Consider the following 21047-nt stretch of genomic DNA (forward strand, 5'->3'; position numbering starts at 1 on the left):
ATGAATTGCCGTTAGATGATAGTTCTCTACATCCATAAATTCTTGAATTACATTATCTGAGTCCCCAATTTCATTTATTAATGACAAGTCTTCTGTTGAAGTGTTTAACATAGTAGAAAGTGCAGTTTTTGGTGGGTTTTTAGATAACGCATCCGCTAGTTTTCTTTCTTTTAACCTTAGAACATTGAAAGGCTAGAATTAGTAAACAACAACTTTGTTTGAGTCCAACATGTGCACAGGGGCAAGAGGGGTGTTTTATTTACAAACATATGTGCCGATTCTCAGTTGTCAAGTCGACACAAATTTCCAACGGAGGAAATTTTTAGCTATATTTTAACAAACATTATAACGTTAATTTAACTTATTTGTGTTGTATTTTATATGAAAATTTAAAATAAAAAGTATAAATACTACAATTAACCTATTTTAAGAATAAATATAATATCCTAAGGCAAAAAAAAAACAAAATTATTAACATTCTTATCCCTAAAACTGCTTCTAAAAAATTTGAAGCGACAACACCGGAGCTTAACCACCTAAGCCATACGCGTTGTGTCATCTGTCAAACGGCCTTTTGTTTATATTCGGGATTCGTGTATTTTCTTTCATTTTTTGTTTAAAAAGGAAAAAAGGCCACATTTTAGTGTTTTTTTAAATTGCTAGGATGGCAGAAACTTGTGTCGTTTGTGCCGCATCATGATAAAAAAGCGATTCATGCCGATCTTTTCACAAGTAAGTACCGATACTTTCATAACATCACATCATGGGGTTACCATCATCATAAACGTAGAATAGGGGATCTTATAGATATAAACCTAATAAAAACTTGAATGTGAAAGTATGCGTAAAATACCAAAATATTTATATTTTTAAATCTAAATATTTTTTTGAACATAGTCATCTATTAATAGGCTATAAAAGATATAAAACTAGAATTTTGTCCCTGGTTTTATTACAGAATTTTATGTTTTTTTTGTTGTTTTGGCAGAAAAAACGCATAATACCTACGTATCTATATATAGTTTGATATCTATGTATAAAGTTAATTTTGTCTTTCTTTAAAATTTGTTCCATATTTTTTTTTTGTTTTACCTTATTGTAACTTACAATATATAGTAATTGGCACCACATATTAATTTATTACTGTAATTTTTTTCTGCTTTTTGATTAAATATCAAATACTTATTATAGATTGCCTAATGATTATGCCCAAAGGGAACAATGGGTTTCATTAATGGAAATCAACACAATTAAAAAGAACATATTTGTTTGTTTAGATCACATCCTTAGATGTGATATAAGGGAGATAATATTATCAGTAGCCAGACTTTATTAAAAAAATCAGCTCTACCTCAAAGGTAATTTTTTTTAATATATTTTTCTAGTATATTTATAGAGTATGACTATATTTTACCTTAGAATTATTGATAAAGGTTTGCATGCTTTTATTTACTACATTATGTAAGCTAAAAAAACAACCTTTTAAAACTTGTGCTTGGGCTATGTTGTAAAACATACAGTTTCATCACAAAAAGTATTAGTGTTACTCATATAAGCTTTATTTATACCTAATACTTATTAAATTAGGTATGTGTGTAAAACAATTTTTTTACTAGGATTTCTGATGCACTGGTTAAAAACACAGCAGCCGATAATTCAGTTAATTTACCAAGTGATTTACCCTTCAAAGCTGCAGGGGTAGCTTTCCTGAAGAGTGCAAAAACTTCTTTAGCTTTCAAAATGATATAAAGTACAAACAGTGTAGCTAATATAGACAAGTATGGATAATTAAAATAGATTAATATTCTTGATACACCAAATTTTGTATAATTACAGATCTGATCATTCATCATCAACAATAACTGCATCTGAGAATTATAGTTCTACAGTAACCATGGAGTCTAGGTCAGCAATTACTATTTCTCATCCAAGCCGTTTTTGTTTAACTGCTACACATAGTTACTACGGCATAGTTAGGGAATGCCAAGGAAAAGGTAAAAATACACTCAAAATAGACTACTAGTTTTATGCCATGTATCATCCTATTCTATATATCTTATTTAAAAGTGATATAGTATTTTATTGTATTATATTTGTTTAATTAAATGCAATTAATCAAATGTATGATATTACAAAGATTCTTACATTTTATTGATCAATTGGATTATCATAATAATTTTTTTAAATTTTTTCTTTTTAATTTTGGTAATCTTTATTTTTATGTATATTATTCTAGGGTAAAATCAAAATGATATCCTGAGGACCTAAGCACTGATGATTCCACCGTTTCAAAAGCTAAATCACTTGTCACCAGATTATGGAAAAAAAATAAAGAACAAAAAATTAAAATTTGAAGATTGCAAGAAGCAAATTTGCGCCAAAGAAATTGAATTAGATGTCTCAAGTCATTATTAAAATACTTAAGAAATAATAACATGATTTTCGAAAAAGCCCAACATACTACATATTTTATTGGACTCGTAAAAGTATTTGTTTGTATTTTACTACTAATAAACTATCTAATCTAATCTATTGTACAGGGTGGCCAAATAAGAATGCGAGGTACTGTATCTGGGAAACTATTCATCGTAGAAGCTTGCGATAAAAAAATTTATTACTAAAATGACCAAGAGAATGACCTGGAAAATATTTTCAAGTTTCTAAAATGGCCGCTAGGGGGCGCAACTGCAATCTTGAATCTAGAAAACTGATGTTTCTGTAAATTTTGCTGAATTAACCTAATAAAAAAATAGCTGATTATTAAAGTAGAGACTAATCCGAACCTTTTTTATTTGAATAGTTTTGCTGTATCTCTAAAAATAAAGTGGTGGGGGTGTTCAAATGTTGGCTTAAAACACACCCTGTATACTAAAAACGCCTGAGCCAATTTTATCAAACTTGGGCTAGTTAAAAAGAGCTATTATTAAGCTACGAATATTATTATATTTCATGTTTTTTTAGTTTTACATCTCGCCGCTAGAGGGCTTTTTTCGGCTTTCTGACACAAATGACTAATTTTCTCAAATAACTTAAATGCAATGGTATACATTTTTTTATACAAAAAAATAGCTTAATGACGCCTAAATATGTTTGCGAAAACCGCATCTTAATATCTTCATCCTAACCTAAAATTTAGGCCAAAGAAAATTTTATATGGAAATCCCTTAATATTTATAAAACCTACAAAATAATTTATTTCGAATTTCTTTTATAATGTAAGTTGTGGCCCTATAAAGGACCGATTTTAAAAAGAAAGGGTTTTAATGCCCCCGTAAATGCTCGAAATGCTGACCATCACGCTCTATGCATTGCTGAAGCCTCTCATGGGTAGATAGAACTGCAGCTTCGATTTCGGCTCTCGGTATGGTATGTATTGCATTACGAATGCGGTTTTTCATATCTTCTCTAGTCGTAGGCTGTCTGAAATACAATGTCCTTTAACCGCCCACATAAATAGAAATCAAGACAGGTTAAGTCTGGGGATCGCGGAGGCCATGGAAACAGGCTTTCTCTTCCAATCCACCGCTGTTGAAAAATGTTATTAATATGCTCTTGCACATTCCTAGCAAAATGTGCTGGACAACCATCCAACTGCAAAAACAAATTTTGCCGGACTTCCAGTGGCACATCTTCCAGCAACAACGGTAATTGATTTACCAAAAAGTCGAAAAAAACATTGTCATTTAGAGATTGCTCAAAAAAAGATGGTCCAATAATGTTGCCTCCAAGTATATCACACCACACATTTAAACTCCAGCGCCCTTGGTGCTGAACTTCACGCAACCAATGCGGATTTTCTGCAGACCAATAATGCATGTTATGCAGGTTGACTCTACCGTCACTATTAAATGTGGCTTCATCGGTCCAAAGAATTTTAAATAAAAAGTCTCTGTCCTCGCGTATCATATCTAATATCCAATGGCAATAGTCCAACCTACGGTCAAAGTCTGCTTCTTCCAATGCCTGATGTAAATTAACATGATATGGGTGCATTCTATAAATATATTTAAAAAAAAGCTGAACTTAAATAAATCCATATATGGCGATGGCTATTAGAATTTACCTATTGTCCTTCAAAATATTTTGAATCGTTGTTCTTGATATGCCTAATTCAAGGGATAATCCTCTTGTGCTAACATGAGGATTTCCTTCAATATATCCCAGTACGCTGTTAATATTTTCCACATTTCTTCTAATTCTTGGCCGTTGAAACCTAGGCCGAAAACTACCATTGGCTCGTAAGTTCGCCACTAATCGGGGAAAAAATCTAACATCGCAAGGACTTTGATATCGAGCAGCATAAACTCTTTTTGCTACTGCAGCATTTTGAAGACATTCAAAATAAACCGCAAGCATATCAACAGCTTCATCGTTCGTAAAACGCATTTTGCAAAAACAAAAAATGCTCAAGTAACGTAAAACTTTTGACAATTTGAGGAATGTTTATAATTTGAGCAGTATTTGTTTTGTTGCATTCCATGGCCTGCTTTCTAATAATTATTTTTTTCGTATTATATCCATAGTGAATATATAACATAAAATAGGTCTGATTTTTGATATAAGCATTATTAATACTTACCTTTTAGTGATATTAGGTAATATTTTCAAAAATGGTAAATTTTGTTTTCAAAAGTAGTGAATTTTAAAAAATTCCAAAATAATTAGTATAAAAAAATTAAAATTTAAGGGTATAAAATATTCTTTGGCCTATATTTTAGGTTAGGAACAAGATATCGAGTTGCGGTTTTCGCAAGATTATTTAGACATCATTTAGCTATTATTTTGTTATGAAAAAAAAAAACATATCAACGCATTTAAGTTTTTTGAGAAAATTAGTCATTTGTGTCAGAAAGCCGAAAAAGCCCTCTAGCAGCGAGATGTAAAACTAAAAAAACATGAAATATAATAATATTCGTAGCCTAATAATAGCTCTTTTCAACTAGCCCAAGTTTGATAAAATCGGCTAAGGCGTTTTTAGTATACAGGGTGTGTTTTAAGCCAACATTTGAACACCCCCCACCACTTTATTTTTAGAGATACAGCAAAACTATTCAAATAAAAAAGGTTCGGATTAGTCTCTACTTTAATAATCAGCTAATTTTTTATTAGGTTAATTCAGCAAAATTTACAGAAACATCAGTTTTCTAGATTCAAGATTGCAGTTGCGCCCCCTAGCGGCCATTTTAGAAACTTGAAAATATTTTTCAGGTCATTCTCTTGGCCATTTTAGTAATACATTTTTTTATCGCAAGCTTCTACTATGAATAGTTTCTCAGATACAGTACCTCGCATTCTTATTTGGCCACCCTGTACATAGTCTTTATTCTTAGCTTTGTTTTATAGTATAAATTAATATGATATAATAATTGGTATTAGGTATTATATAGGTCACCATTAAATGTCTCAAAACCATTATACAGGCTAAATACTCATAATAAAAATCTTATAACCTACAAAAAACCTGCAACCTTAGAACATTGAAAGGCCTTTCAATGTTCTAAGCCTGCAACTCTTTCACAATTTGAACATCCTTGTAGTTTTAACTTTTTCCGCTGAAGCAATACTGTCCCTTTGAAAAAGTCAGCAGCATAGAAGTATATATTATGTAATATAAGTAAGTGATGTAAAACTGAGTTTTGTCCAATATAACAATAACAATAAAATTTTGCAAAAGTTTAAAAATTTGTGTGTTAAAACATGATTTATTAAGAAATCTATAATATTATATTAATAAAATATTTAATTTCCATAAAAATGCTTTGACAAAAATGCTGCTTTTTATTAGGACCTTCCTCTAATGAAGTCCGTTAAAAAAAACACATAAATAGCTCATAAATGGTAATATTACTTATACTCAAACTCTTTAATAGCTAAAAAAAAAATTATCAGGTAAATATTTGTTGACGACGTCACTGGTAAAGAGTGCTTGTATCTGTGACATCAACAATGCGATCGAGCGGCGTTGCGATGCCATTACCGTTTTCTCATTTCTTCGTACTTTATTTTCATTTATTTAACTTATATTGACTTCGATATAGAGTATCTTATCAAATTTATTTTAAAAAAATGCTTGATATTTTATTAATGGGGAGCAGTAATATTGTTTTGTGCCTTCGGAAACAACTGAAAATTTTTATATTATGAAGTGATTTTTGCCATTTCTCTATAAGCACTTGGCATCATTTCATGCAAAACAAACCTGCCCATAGTTCCACGGCATGCTACTTCTAGCCTTTCAATGTTCTAAGCTTTTAACGTAGTCAATTTCACAATTATATTCAGACAGTAGTAATTTCCAACGAACCAATTTAGAATTGGGTTCTTTTAGGCATTTTAATGGTTGGTGGGTTTTTATTTTGAAATGTTTTCCAAACAAATATGGTCTAAAATATTTCACGGTCCAGATTATCGACAGGAGTTCTTTTTCAATTACTGACAAATGTATTTCACAGGGGTTTAGTGTTCGGCTTGCAAAGCAAATAGGTTTTCCTTCTTGACTTAGTACTGCTCCTATTGCATATTTACTAGCATCTGTAGTGACTGTAAATAGTTTTTCATAATCAGAATGTATCAGTATAGGATCATTGCAAAGAAGATTTTTACATGTTTGAAATGCTTCTAAAAATTCTTTAGTGTGTTCAACCTTTTTCCCTTTACGTAAGCAATTTGTAAGGGGTTTTGTTATTTTAGCAAGATTATTTATAAATTTTCGAGAGAAACTGATCATTCCTAAGAAACTTTTAATTTCTTTATGAGTCTTAGGAAGAGGATAATTAACAATAGCATGGACCTTTTTTGGATTTGGTTTTATACCTTTTGTAACTTTGTGTCACACATTGTAACACATTGTAACTATGTGTCCTAAAAACTCTACTTCGTGTTTCATAAATTCACTTTTATCTAACTGTACCTTTAAATTGTATTCTCTGAATTTTTCAAAAATTTCTCTTAGATTACGTATATGTTCATCTAGAGTTGTTGAAAAGATAATCACGTCATCCATATATACAAAACATATTTTGTTAATACTGGATTTAAGAACTTCATTTATCATCCGTAGAAAACGCCGTTTTCTCAATGCTTTCTTTACTCATTTTAATTTGATGAAAACCGCTCGCTAAATCCAAGGTGGTGAAGTATTGTGCTTTTCCCAGTTTATCCAAAAGATCATCTATGTTGGATATTGGAAATCTGCTTTGAATTGTTTTATTATTTAGCTTGCGATAATCCACAACAATTCTCCATTTTTGTGTGTTGCTACTATCCAGTTTCTTTGGCACAATCCAAATTGGACTGGACCAAGGAATAATACTGTCTTAAATTATTCCATCATTTAACATTTTTGTAATTTGATTCTTCACTTCTTCTTTGTGTATATGAGGAAATCTGTATGATTTAACATAAACTGGTTCATCATCAATGGTCCGTATAGTATGTTCAGTTAAAGTGGTATTTGATAAAGGCTCTGTTGGATTTTGAAAAACTCATGTAAAATTGTTTACAAAGTTTTATCAATTTTTGTTTTTCCTCTTCATTAAGATGATCCAATCGCAAATTACTTTCTATATCTTGGTGGTCTAAATGTGGTTCTAAATTAAACAGATCTCCCTGGAATATTTCAAAATTATTAGCAGGAATGAGTTGTAATGGATTATTTAAATTTACGTATGTTTCTTCGTTACTAGTATTATGTATTTCAACCAATGTTTCTCCATTTTCTACAGTGACTAAACATTCAGGAATGTGGCAGTGATCATGCCGAGGCAACAAGTATTCTCCATTTATTAGTTGACGTATTTGTAGGAAGTTTTGTCTGAAGTATCTCGTTTTCATTTAAATAAATATTGTAGCAGTTATATTTGCTAGGAGAGCATTGATAAACAGGTATCTCTATGCCTTTTTTTTGTAAAAATGCTACCTATGTTCCAATTGAAACCCATATTTCTCAAATCTCTAAAAGTTATTAAACCATCAAAGAAGGGATGGAAATTAAAAAAGAATGAAAATTAAAAAGACTTATGAATAGTTCGCATTGGACTTCCTTTGTTGTACATTAAGACAGTAAAAACACTCGTTTTTCAAATAAACTGTATTTACAAAAAATTGCACGACAAAATATAAAATTCGTTTCTTTCTGTCTCTCTTAATTCGCTGCTCGCTTCAAAAAAGACGGTCAATCCCTCGCGCACCGCCCGCGCCACCACACGGCCTCCGGGGAAGGGATTTTGCGCCGTTGCCGTAGTTAACGGTATTACTTGGAGTCGCCGACATGCCCCCCGCCTTGAAAGGGTCCACTTTCCACCACCACCAACGTTGTCCTCAATTGGTAAGGGACACAGCTTCTGACAAGCCCGGTTGGTGATTCCGCTTGTGGTTCGTATGGAAGCAACTCTGGGTATTCCGTCCTTCCCTGGGTGGATTGAAACAATTCGGCCCATTTTCCATCTCAATGGTGGAAGGTTGTCCTCCTTAATAAGGACCAAGGTTCCTTCGGCTGCGTGCTGTTGAGTTTCTCGCCATTTCGTTCTCTGCTGCAGTTCGGAGATGTATTCCTTTCACCAACGCGTCCAGAAATTTTGTCTTGTTTGCTCTAAGAGCTGATATCGTGAAAGTCTGTTAACTGGTAAATGCTCAAGGGGAGGTTCTGGCGTCGATGTCATTGCCTTGGCCATCAAAAAATGGGCAGGAGTGAGAGGACTGAGGTCGTTAGGGTCGGTTGAAAGAGGAGAAATTGGACGGGAATTTAGTATTCCTTCGATTTGCACAAAAATGGTATATATTTCCTCAAATGTCAATACATTTCTTCCGATTACCCGCTTTAAATGATACTTGCTAGCCTTAACCCCTGCCTCCCACAATCCCCCAAAATGAGGCGAATTCACTGAAATGAATCTCCATTCAATGCCTTCCTCGGCACACGATTCGGACATTTGTTCACCGTTATTTTTTATGAAATTACCAAGGTCCCGTAATTCCGCGTTCGCGCCTACGAAATTGGTCCCGTTATCCGAATAAATTCGGATAGGTTTACCTCTTCTACTCATAAAACGTTTTAACGCTAAAAGAAATGCGTTAGTACTCCAGTCTGAGACCAACTCTAGATGGATCGCCTTTGTCGAAAAACACACGAACAAAGCCAAATAGCACTTTGATAACTTCGCACTTTGTTTTTTATTGAAATTTATGAAAGGGACTGGCATAATCCACTCCGCATACCTTGAATGGAAAACCGGCATCTAGTCTTCTTTCTGGAAGATGACCCATTAATGGAGACATATATTTGGGATTGAATCTAAAGCAGATAAAGCACTCTCGCACAATCAGTTTTGCTAAATTTCTTCTCTTATTGGCCATAGAGTTTCTCGAATATTAGACAGTAATAGTTGGGGTCCTGCATGTAACATTTTTACATGCTCACACTTGAAAATCAATTTGCATAGGGGATGTTTCGCATGAATAATGATGGGATGTATTTTATCACGATGAAAATCTGAATTTTTTAAACGACCACAAACTCTCAACAACCCTGAATTATCTAAAAATGGATTTAGATTGAATATTTGACTTTTGGCAGAGATAGATTTGTTTTTTGAAAGAAAATTAATTTCATCCGCAAGAGTCGCGTTGAGATTCTTTTAATAAAAATGAGAAAGCATTTTGTAGTTCTTCAACGGATAAAATTCCAGTAAGCTTCTCCTTAGAGTTTTGACAGTTATGTATAAACCTAAACACATAAGCTACAGTATGCCTAAGACGGTTGAATGATGAAAATTTATTAAAGTGAATTATACTTTCATGTTTAAGCGAGATGAGAGCTTGTGTTTTTAATTCGGATGTGTTTTCGATTATAATCTTTGAATCTGGCCACGCGTATTCGTCATCATTTAACCATTGTGGACCATGCCACCAAAGAGCACAATTTTGTAATTCTGTTGGGGACATGCCATGAGAAAGGATGTCAGCGGGATAACTTTTACTTGAAATATGCCTCCAAGGTCGATCACTCGTCAGTTGCTGGATTTCGGAGACACGATTAGCAACGAAAGTTTTCAACACGTTTGGGGTCAATCAGATCCAGCCTAAGACAATGGTGGAATCTGTCCAAAATATGATATTATTGACATGAAGACGTAAAGAAGTTTGGACTTTCTTGGCCAGTCTAGCGGATAGTACTGCTCCACACAACTCTAATCTGGGAAGAGTGATCACCTTTAGGGGAGCTACCTTGGTTTTAGAGCACAACAAATGAACACTAGTTTGTCCATCTTGATTAATGGAGCGAACATAAATTGAAGCACCATAAGCTGCTTCACTGGCATCCGAAAAACAATGAATTTCGATGAATTTTGGATTACAGCATACCGTATTACGAGGTATTTGGAAAACGTCGAGTAGAGAAATTTCGGTTCTAAGTTTAAGCCAAGCCGTATGAATAGATTGTGGAACTGACTCGTCCCAACTAAGTTTTTCCAACCACAGTCTCTGAAGTAGGATTTTTGCTGATACCACACAAGGGCTCAAAAGTCCAAGTGGATCAAAAATTTGACTTACACAGGAAAGGATGACGCGTTTAGTAACCCTAGTTTCATGAAGTTTTAGACTTATATTATACTTTAAAGTATCGTCTTTACTAGACCAAGGCAAGCCCAGAGTTTTTGATGAATAACTTGTACCAATTTCGATAACGTTGTCCGTAATAGAAGCCTTTGAAGTAATGTTTTTAACGATTATGGAAGCATTTGAATGCCACTTTCTAAGTTCGAAACATTCCGACCTTAAAATGTGCATAAGTTCTAAACCAATTCGAGATGCTTCCTCGACAGAATCACTGCTGAACAAAAGATCATCCACGTAGAAATCCTCTTTTATAATTGTGGACGCATCAGGGTGAGATTTCTCATGGTCAAGTGCGAGCTGATATAAACTTCGAATCGCAAGGAATGCAGCGCTACTCGTACCATAAGTGACAATTTGCAATTCGTATGTTTCAATTGGATCTGATGGATTATTTCGCCATAAAATCCTTTGCAATGATCTTTGTTCAGGCTTTACTAAAACTTGCCGATACATCTTTGCTATGTCTGCGGCAACCACATAGTTATGAGTTCTAAACCTAAGCAGAATTGATAGCAAATCATTCTGTATTGTCGGCCCAACCATTTAAATATCGTTTAATGCAATGCCGGTGGTCGTTTTTGAACTACAATCGAATACAACCCTTAAACCTGTAGTTAAACTATCTTGCTTGAATGCGCCATGATGAGGCATGTAATAAGAAATTTGAGTGATATTATCTTCGGTTGTAATTTTTCGCATATGTCCAAGGTTTTCGTATTCGCGCATAAAATGACTGTATTCATTATGAAAATTTATGTCATGAGACAGCTTTCGTTCTAACGATAAAAAACGCCTTTTTGCTTGAACCTTTGACTCTCCCAGCTTGCTTAAAGAATCCTTGAATGAATCCTTGAATTGCTACCATAAATCGACCGTGTTCGTCTCGGGTTGTATGTTTAACAAAGAGTTCCTCGCAGAGCTCTTCTTCTTTAGATAAATTAGCTTTAGATTCACACTCCTCAAGCTCCCAAAATTTAGAAAGTTGTGTTTGTATATCAATGTTTTTATTAAAATTGCACAGTGTTTTAGAGCCTATATTAGGGCCACAAGGACCTGACACTATACACCCCAAAACTGTTTTTTGTAACGTTGGAAGATTGGGGCCTAACTTGATTTGCCTAATAGATATGAGTTTCCAGAATTTATCAGCACCTATCAACATTTCAATAGGACCAGGTTGTGGAAAGGAAGCTGAGAGTAAAAATTATTTACATTAATTTATATCATCTGGGAAGCAACTTTATATTTAAAGCAATATTTATTTTTTAGGGTATGGTGCTTATAATGCTGAGCTATTATTAAGCAATAAAGGACATATAATAAATGGCATATATTATGCAAAAGGTAAGATTTCTTCAAAATTCAGAATAGAATATATTTATAAACATTTTTGATATTTTCTGCATATTTTTTGTCACTTCTAATATATGAAATGGCTTAAATATATGTTTTACATAATGATGCATATGATGACATTAACGAATTAATGTTATAATTATTGAAATATTTATTTTTAAAATTAACGTTGAGAAGACGTCGACCATGCTTTTAAATTAATGCATTTTGATACCTAAGTATGTTTCAATTAGATTTGGATTTTGTTTATATTTTAATTAAAACCTTTTCATTTTACTTAACATTTGTTAAAATAACAAGTACTGTATTGTTACATGAAACTTGTTCCAATACTGGCCTGGCTGCTTCAGTATCGAAATCGAAGATCCAGCCTTTGCCAAAATGCTGGTTTAGTTAGTGGACTGTATATTTGAATTGCAATAAAACTCTTGACTCGTAAAAAACCCCGTATATTCTTCGAGGACAGATTACACTGATTTTTACAAGAAAGACACGAATTGAAACTTAAACGTAATGAATAAAATGTGGATATCAAGGCGCGGGGGCAAAACCGACTGTCAACAAAAAAGCCGAAACCTCAAACGTAAAACCGGCGCGGCGAATGAAACTGCCATACACGTCTCGTCTCGGTGCTAAATTGTGACTAACTCTCAAACTATCGAACCAATTCAGGCGGGATTTGTTCCTTTGGGGACGATCGATACCTACGCACTCGCGGCACTGCCTTTTCATGCAAATTACTAGGAAATACCGACGCGGCGATATCTTTGTACAGTTCTTGGAATTTATTATGTTTATTTTACCTTTTAAGCCGCAAAGAAATATAAAATAATGTTTTATATTTTAGAAGTCTTAACATGGCCCCCGCGTTGAAACTTGATTTCAACAAAGAAACTTATTCTAGATAACAAAGGAAACCATGCAACTTAACCTAACCTTAACTAGTACATGGGCCGTAGGCCGACAGAATACCATAAATCCTTAATCTAGCCTAGCTAAAGGTACAACCTTAATCTACAGGTAAACGCGCGAGCTTAACTACGGCACGCTTAATGATACCCGTTTTGGTTTTTACACTCGCGACTCGCACGATTCCATCCTTCCCGGGATGTACATCACAAATGCGACCAAGTCGCCACTGAAAAGACGGTAAGTCATTGTCATGCACTAAAACTAGATCACCCACACAAAGGTTCGGGTTTGAGACCTTCCATTTGGTTCTTTGTTGCAAGGACGTCACATATTCCGTGGACCACCGGTCCCAGAAATGTTGCCGAATTTTCTCAAGCTGCTCCAACTCATTTAGGCGATTAGTTGGAGTCTCTCGACAGTCTGTATATGGCAAATAACCTGACGTGCGTCCAATCAGAAATTGGGAAGGGGTTAACGCGCTCAGATCATTCGGATCTGCCGTTAAAGGCGTTAAGGGTCTCGAATTGAGAATGTTTTCTACCTGAGTGATTATCGTATAAAGACTTTCAAAGGTTAAATTAGAAAGGTTATTTGATAAAACCTTTAACAAATGCCGCTTTGCTGCTTTTACAGCAGCCTCCCATATGCCACCATGATGTGGGGAGTAGGCTGCTATGAAATGCCAATTTATGTTTAGATTGGCACCACATTCCCTTATAATGTCATTTTTATTAGACTTCAAGAATTGGCCCAGTTCCTTTAAATGATTACTGGCGCCAATGAAATTAGTGCCGTTATCTGAGTAAATGTTGGCTGGCTTGCCTCTGCGAGCAATGAATCTTTGAAATGCCTCAAGAAACTTATTTGTGCTCAGGTCGGTAACTAACTCCAAATGTACGGCTTTTACGGTAAGACAGACAAAAACACAAAGATAACATTTAAATGTTCTGCATCCACGACCCTTACGATCTTTGTAAAGAAAAGGACCTGCGTAATCGACCCCGACATCCACAAACGGACCCTTTGCAGACACGCGAGTTTTTGGTAAGTCTCCCATCAAATGACTGATAAAACGCGGTTTAAATTTGAAGCAGAGAATGCACTCTCTCACCACCTTTTTTGCAATATTCCTTCCAGATACCGGCCAGAACTTTTCTCGAACTCTGGCTAATAATAATTGAGGGCTGCAATGCAAAGAATTGAAATGCTCATGTTTAAAGACCAAATAGGTAAAATGATGCTTCGACGGTAACAGCATAGGATGTTTCTTGTCCATAGAATAACAAGAATGGCGAAGCCTGCCACCAACTCTTATGATACCATCTACTAGGATAGGCGTGAGACTCAAAATGTTACTTTTATTGTTAACACAATTATTTTTCTTTAAAGAGTTTAAATCTTCAAGAAATGCTTCTTGCTGAACCAGCCCTACCAGCTTTATTGTGGCTATATGCAACTCGTTTGCGGTGAATTCATCGACGATTCTGTCGGATTTAGCGGACTTACAATTGCGTATGAATCTGATGCAATAAGCTACGACTCGAATGGTTTTGGAAAATAAGGAAAATCTTTCATAAGGAAAGGCGAGAAGTTCTTGTGAGTTGCACCTTAAAGTACATATGACTTCTGGTAATTCAGAGAGATCATATGGCCTCGAAATGAAAATGTCAACTGGCCAGAAAGAAGACGATTTGTACAACCACGATGGGCCGTGAACCCATTCTTTATTTGTTGCTAGGGCACTAGGTGATATGCCTCTGGACAGCATATCTGCCGGGTTTTCCTTCGTGCTAACGTATCTCCACAGTTCTGGTGGAGCCACCTTCTGAATTTGTGCAACTCGATTTGCCACAAACACCTTGAAATGGCACGAAGAAGAATGAATCCATGCCAGGGCAACTGTCGAGTCGCACCAAAATTGTACGTCATTAACTTGGATTGTTAAAGAAGATATAACCTTGGAATAAAGTTGTGCTAAAAGAAGCGCCGCACATAACTCCAATCTAGGAATGCTGACTTGCTTTAAGGGAGCAACGCGAGTTTTAGCTGTAAGAAGATGCACATGCACTTGGTTTTCCGTGTCTATGGTGCGCAAATAGATACATGCCCCATATGCTTGCTGAGAAGCATCTGAGAATCCATGCAACTCGATTCTAGTTACATTTTTAGAAGTGGCTTGCCTCGGAATTGTCAAGCCATTGAGAACTGGAAGCTCTTCACGGAAAACCTTCCATTTATTCGAAAGTTCACACGGCAATTCGTCATCCCACGATACCTTCAGGGACCATAATTTTTGTAGAAAGATTTTTGCAGTGATTACTACCGGACTAATCAAGCCTAGGGGATCGAAAATCCTTGCGGTCTCTGATAGGATGAATCTCTTGGTCAGTTTATTTTTTAATGGCGATAATTTAATGTCATAGGAAAATATATCATCCGTACTTGTCCACAGCATACCGAGAGTTTTACATGTCGTTGACTGATTAAAATAGAATTTGTCGTCAGAATTATTTGAATCTTGTAGATTTTCTAGAATATCTGGATTATTGGATCTCCATTTGCGTAACTTAAAATGGGCGGAACCTAATATAGAAGTTACTTGCTTGCTAAGTTCAATGACCTCAGTGGCCGAACTGGCTCCCCACAACCAATCATCAATATAGAAATTTCGCCTAATCGCCTCTGAAACTTGAGGATGCGATTGTTGGTTGTCAATGGAAAGCTGTAACAGACACCTTGTAGCGAGAAATGGGGCACTAGCTGTGCCATACACAACCATGTTTAATGAGTAGGATTGGAGCTCCTTCTCTGGGCTGGATCGCCAATAAATCAATTGTAGAGGCTTAAAATCCTCAGCTACACGAATTTGTCGGTACATTTTACAAATATCCGCAGAAACTACATACGAATGCTGACGGAAACGTAATAAAATTGAGACAAGGTCTTCTTGAATCGTTGGACCTACTAGTTGAAGGGAATTGTAAGAATAACCACTTGAGGAAATGTAAGAGCTGTTAAAAACCACACGTAACTTTGTGGTGGCACTCTCTTCACGCAAAACGCCATGATGAGGTGAATAGAAGCATGTGTCATTTGATGATGGTTCAAAGGGTGACATGTGGTCTAAGTGAATGTACTCTTGCATGAAATCTGTGTACATTTCTTTAAGTTTTGGGTTGGAGGCGAGCTTTTTCTCCAATGAAAGAAACTGTTTTGTAGCACCAGATCTTGTCTCGCCGAGACATGAAATAGATTCCTTTAATGGGATGGAAACAATGAACCTTCCATCAGAATCTCTTTGGAACGTTTTTTGAAAATGCTCTTCTGCTTGCTGCTCTTCCTGTATGAAGGGTTTTTCCACAGAAACTTCCTCAATCTCCCAGAATTTGGTTAAGGAAGCCTCCAGATCTGTGGTTCTAGAATGGTTACAGATAACCTTATCTTGTTGACTTGGACTCAGAGGCCCAGATATATACCATCCAAGATGGCTTTCTTGGAGAACAGGCATATTTGGCCCTAAATGTCTTACCCCTTTACGGAGAAGCCTCCAAAAGATAGCAGCACCCAGGAGCATATCAATTCTACTTGACTCGAAGAACTTTGGATCTGCAAGTTTAATGAAAGATGGAATTTCCAAGAAACCTGGACTAATGGAATGTGTAGGTAAACTATCAGTAATGTCTGGAATAATCAGACACTGGACATTAGTTTTAAAAGGAGAATTGGAAGACTTTAAATGTATAACACATGATTTGGAAACATGAGTATGGCCTTGATTAATGCCATTAACGGAAATGTCCACTGAATCTTGTGGAACCATTAGTTTCTCGGCCATATCTCTAGTAATGAAACTTGACATGGAGCCGCTGTCTAACAGTGCTCTGCATGTATGTAATTTGCCATTTATGTCTGAAACTTGGACTAATGCAGTGGCCAACAAGACTTGACCTTGGACCGAAACGCTGCAACTAGTCGTCTGATTAGGAATATTGGCAACTTGATTGTCGAGGAACAATGTCTCAGATTCTGGTAAAGTCATGATATTAGAACTAGAACAATACCTCGCTGAACTATTTGCATTATTAGTGAAAGAACAATTGAAAACATGCAACAACGAATTATGTTTCTCCTTGCAATGCCTACAGGACCCAGCATTACAAGTCGAAAGGTCATGGCCTTTTTTTAAACAATTCATACATATCCTCAATGCTCTTAATCTGTCTTCCTTTTCTTTTACTGACAACTTATGAAAAGCCTCACATTTGTAAATAGAATGAGGTTTGTCACAGTGATAGCAAGAAAATGAGTTACTTCGGTTAGCTAGAGTTGGATTGGGATCTCTATTGGTCGTAGTATTCCCAGAAAACCGTTTACCAGACATGGTTTTAGATTTAAAATCATGTTGACCCGATTTAGAATTCTCGTTTGGCTTATGAAGGCCAATTTTGTATAGAAAGTCTGCTCTAGCCGTTAAAAAATCTTTTAAACAAGAAATTGTAGGTGAATCCACCTTTGAAATACATTGTTCCCACTCTTTAATTGTGTCTTTATCGAATTTACTAGAAACCATGTAAATTATAAGTGGATCCCAATTTTGTGTTTTCACCCCGCAGCATTCTAGAGAATTCAAGTTTTTCGACAGTAAATCAACAAAATTTCGAAAAGACTGAGGAGAGCTTGAATTGATCTCTGGAATACTAAACAAAGACTTGATATGATTGTGAATGATTAATTTCTTATTGTCATAGCGCTGACATAAGATGTCCCAAGCCAACTCATAATTGCTCGCAGAAATCTCCAAGCATTGTATACACTGAGCAGCTGAACCTTCTAACGAGGCCTTAAGATAGTGATATTTCTGGATTTGATCAAGATTGCTAACACTGTGAACTAGAGAAACATATAGTTCTTTAAACTCGAGCCATTTATCAAAAGCACCTGAAAACTTGGGCAATTCAATGACCGGCAATTTGACATGTAAATTATTTGAACTAGATGTAGTATTTGAGGCACTAGATGGAGTATTATTTTTACTAGATAAATCAAAAATTAGTTCTTTGGCCATAGAAATGGTACTATAATAAGTATCTTCAAATGAACTATCATGATACCTATCATAGTCTATGCCCTCTAAAGAAAACTGAACTTCATTGTAATCGTTTAACAAATGACCTTCTAAATCTTTTAATCTAGTATCAAGCTCTATTAGTTTCGAGCCACTTGGACTTTCTTGAACTGCATCTAAGAATCTACTAAACCGCTCTAGTTTGGCTGTCAAAATATCCTGCTTTCTGACTAAATTGTCAGCCACATCGCTTTGACTAGAGGTTTCAACCGCAGATCCAGTATTCCTTTTTCCCATTTTAATTTATTATTGGGAATATAAATGTAAAATTGTCAAATGTAAAAGAAATAATATAAATGAAAGCAGAAAATATAGGCAGATGTTAAAGTATGGCTAGGTACCTAGTACAACGGAGAACTAAGTACTCAATGAAAGCCTTTTACAAATTGTATACCTAAACCCGACCTAAATTCCTACTTAAAATTAAGCATGCAGTTTCCTAAAATAGTGCTTAGAAACTAGCTTAATTGCGCTTTATATAACGAACGCCACTGTATAATAATAAGTTTATTTGCCAACGGTAAAAATGTCCCACTGGAGGGGAGCAACTTGAGAATTATAACAACATATAACAACAGCTAGAACGGCAGGAACAGGAACCATCTAGGACAGGAACCCCAAAATGATCTGGAACCTCAGGAACCCTCTAGAACAGGCCTACAGGAACGCAGCAACACCGGAACCAGGAACGTAAACAAAGGCGACCATGCAGGCATTTGGCACCCAGGCACACCCAGTAACAGGAGACAGGAACCTCACAGTGACTTGAAACTGCACTGCAGGCTGTAGGTCTCCCCAATGGACAGTAAATTGAACATGCACATTTACCTTATTTGTATGCTGCCAAGATTGCACACACTTGACACTCGAATCGAATCTCGTCGTTTTGCCCGTAACGAAAAATGTAAATATCCGAAACACCTTATATATAGCGAACCACAAATTATCCGGCCGAAGGATCAAAAAATGTATTGTTACATGAAACTTGTTCCAATACTGGCCTGGCTGCTTCAGTATCGAAATCGAAGATCCAGCCTTTGCCAAAATGCTGGTTTAGTTAGTGGACTGTATATTTGAATTGCAATAAAACTCTTGACTCGTAAAAAACCCCGTATATTCTTCGAGGACAGATTACACTGATTTTTACAAGAAAGACACGAATTGAAACTTAAACGTAATGAATAAAATGTGGATATCAAGGCGCGGGGGCAAAACCGACTGTCAACAAAAAAGCCGAAACCTCAAACGTAAAACCGGCGCGGCGAATGAAACTGCCATACACGTCTCGTCTCGGTGCTAAATTGTGACTAACTCTCAAACTATCGAACCAATTCAGGCGGGATTTGTTCCTTTGGGGACGATCGATACCTACGCACTCGCGGCACTGCCTTTTCATGCAAATTACTAGGAAATACCGACGCGGCGATATCTTTGTACAGTTCTTGGAATTTATTATGTTTATTTTACCTTTTAAGCCGCAAAGAAATATAAAATAATGTTTTATATTTTAGAAGTCTTAACAAGTACTGCTTATTGCCTTTTCCCAAACGGTTTTTTTAGCACTGTCCATCAAAAAATTATTAGACCTTCATATGTATCTAAAAATATATAATAAATTTTTTTTAAAGGTTCCGTCGATGGGTCCATATGTTCTAAAGTTACTAATCTTTTAGAACCTATCAGCCAAACTAATGTGGTAGAAAATATCTTAGAGGTACCTATGGAAATAGCTGATGAGAAACACTCAGATGCTTTAAATCAAAAAGATATTCCAGAAAATACCTCATCTTATATGGAAATAATTGCTATAATAGAAAATTCCAACAATCAAATAGATATTGAAAAAGTACCATTACAAATTGTACCTAATACCTTAAGGAAAAAGGAATCTGCTAAGAAACATGAGTATACTTACATATGTATACATTTATTATATCTATTTTATATAATTCATTTATTATTATTATATTTATTTATTTTTTTCTCCTCACTAGTTCTTCGTTTTTTTATTACCAATTTTATTGATATTCCTTTAAACAAATGCATTATTTGAATATTTAAAAAATATGTTTTTAGGTCTTGAAAAAAGAAGCTGTTTATTAAAAAGTTTAAATGTTCATCGTTCCATTAAGTTGACACCAAAGGCCAAAAAAATATATACCAAATTCACATCTTGGAGGAGTGAAATATATGGAATGGAAAAAAAAATGTAATCTTATAAAGAGAGAATAGGTATTGCCGAAAAATATGTCAATGACACAGATTTTAAAAACCTCTTAAAACATATTAATAGTCCTACCTACAAGTTCATTATAAAATGATGTATATTATATCTATCTTCACCAATAATAAATTATTATTCGTGAAATCACAGAAACGTACATGTATCAGAGACAACTATTTTTTTCTGCATGTATGTTATTTGGTAGTATGTTATGTTTTTGGCATAGACATAATGCAAAATAGACAATACTTACAAAAGGTCGCCAAGAAATGATAAGTCGAAAATTCACCTCCATATTTTAAAATTTAGAATATAATACCGTGTAAATGCATATTATTATGCAGAACTTATTGATTTTAAGATTTTTACTTGTTTTAATAAATATTTTGTTAAATATTTGAATTTTATTTATGTCTTTGATAATATCTTTTTCAGATCGTTGATTGAAATAATAATCGGCAACAAAAATTAATTTTTCTATAATATGAAGAAATATTATTACATTTCTTTTAGAATTCCAGTTTACCTCCGAACATTTCAATTAATGTTCGGAGGTAAACTGGAATTCTAAAAGAAATGTAATAATATTTCTTCAGGTTACCTGAATATTGATTGAAATATTATAGGGAAATTAATTAATATTGTCTATTATTATTTCAACAGATTTTTAATGTTCATTTCTCCATATTTGGTGAAGGGGCCGGTATACATTTTTACAGGTATCTTTGCTAGTTCGGATCGCATCCACCGTTTTTTGTGGCGTTTTGTTCCGCTGAACTTTATTCAGAGGTTTGTCTTCTATCCTTGGTCTGT

General features: G+C 34.9%; 1 long non-coding RNA gene across 1 annotated transcript; it reads left to right on the forward strand.

Annotated features, from left to right (window-relative positions):
• The first annotated feature begins 1620 nt into the window (after window positions 1-1620).
• Window positions 1621-20628, forward strand: LOC126741211 (uncharacterized). The gene is made up of 4 exons (XR_007662139.1): window positions 1621-1778; window positions 1837-1994; window positions 11887-11961; window positions 19639-20628. It is a non-coding gene; the product is annotated as an uncharacterized LOC126741211 (long non-coding RNA).
• The last annotated feature ends 419 nt before the right edge of the window (window positions 20629-21047 follow it).

The sequence above is a fragment of the Anthonomus grandis genome, chromosome 10, assembly GCF_022605725.1.
Source record: "Anthonomus grandis grandis chromosome 10, icAntGran1.3, whole genome shotgun sequence".
In the NCBI taxonomy this organism is placed as follows: Eukaryota; Metazoa; Arthropoda; class Insecta; order Coleoptera; family Curculionidae; genus Anthonomus; species Anthonomus grandis.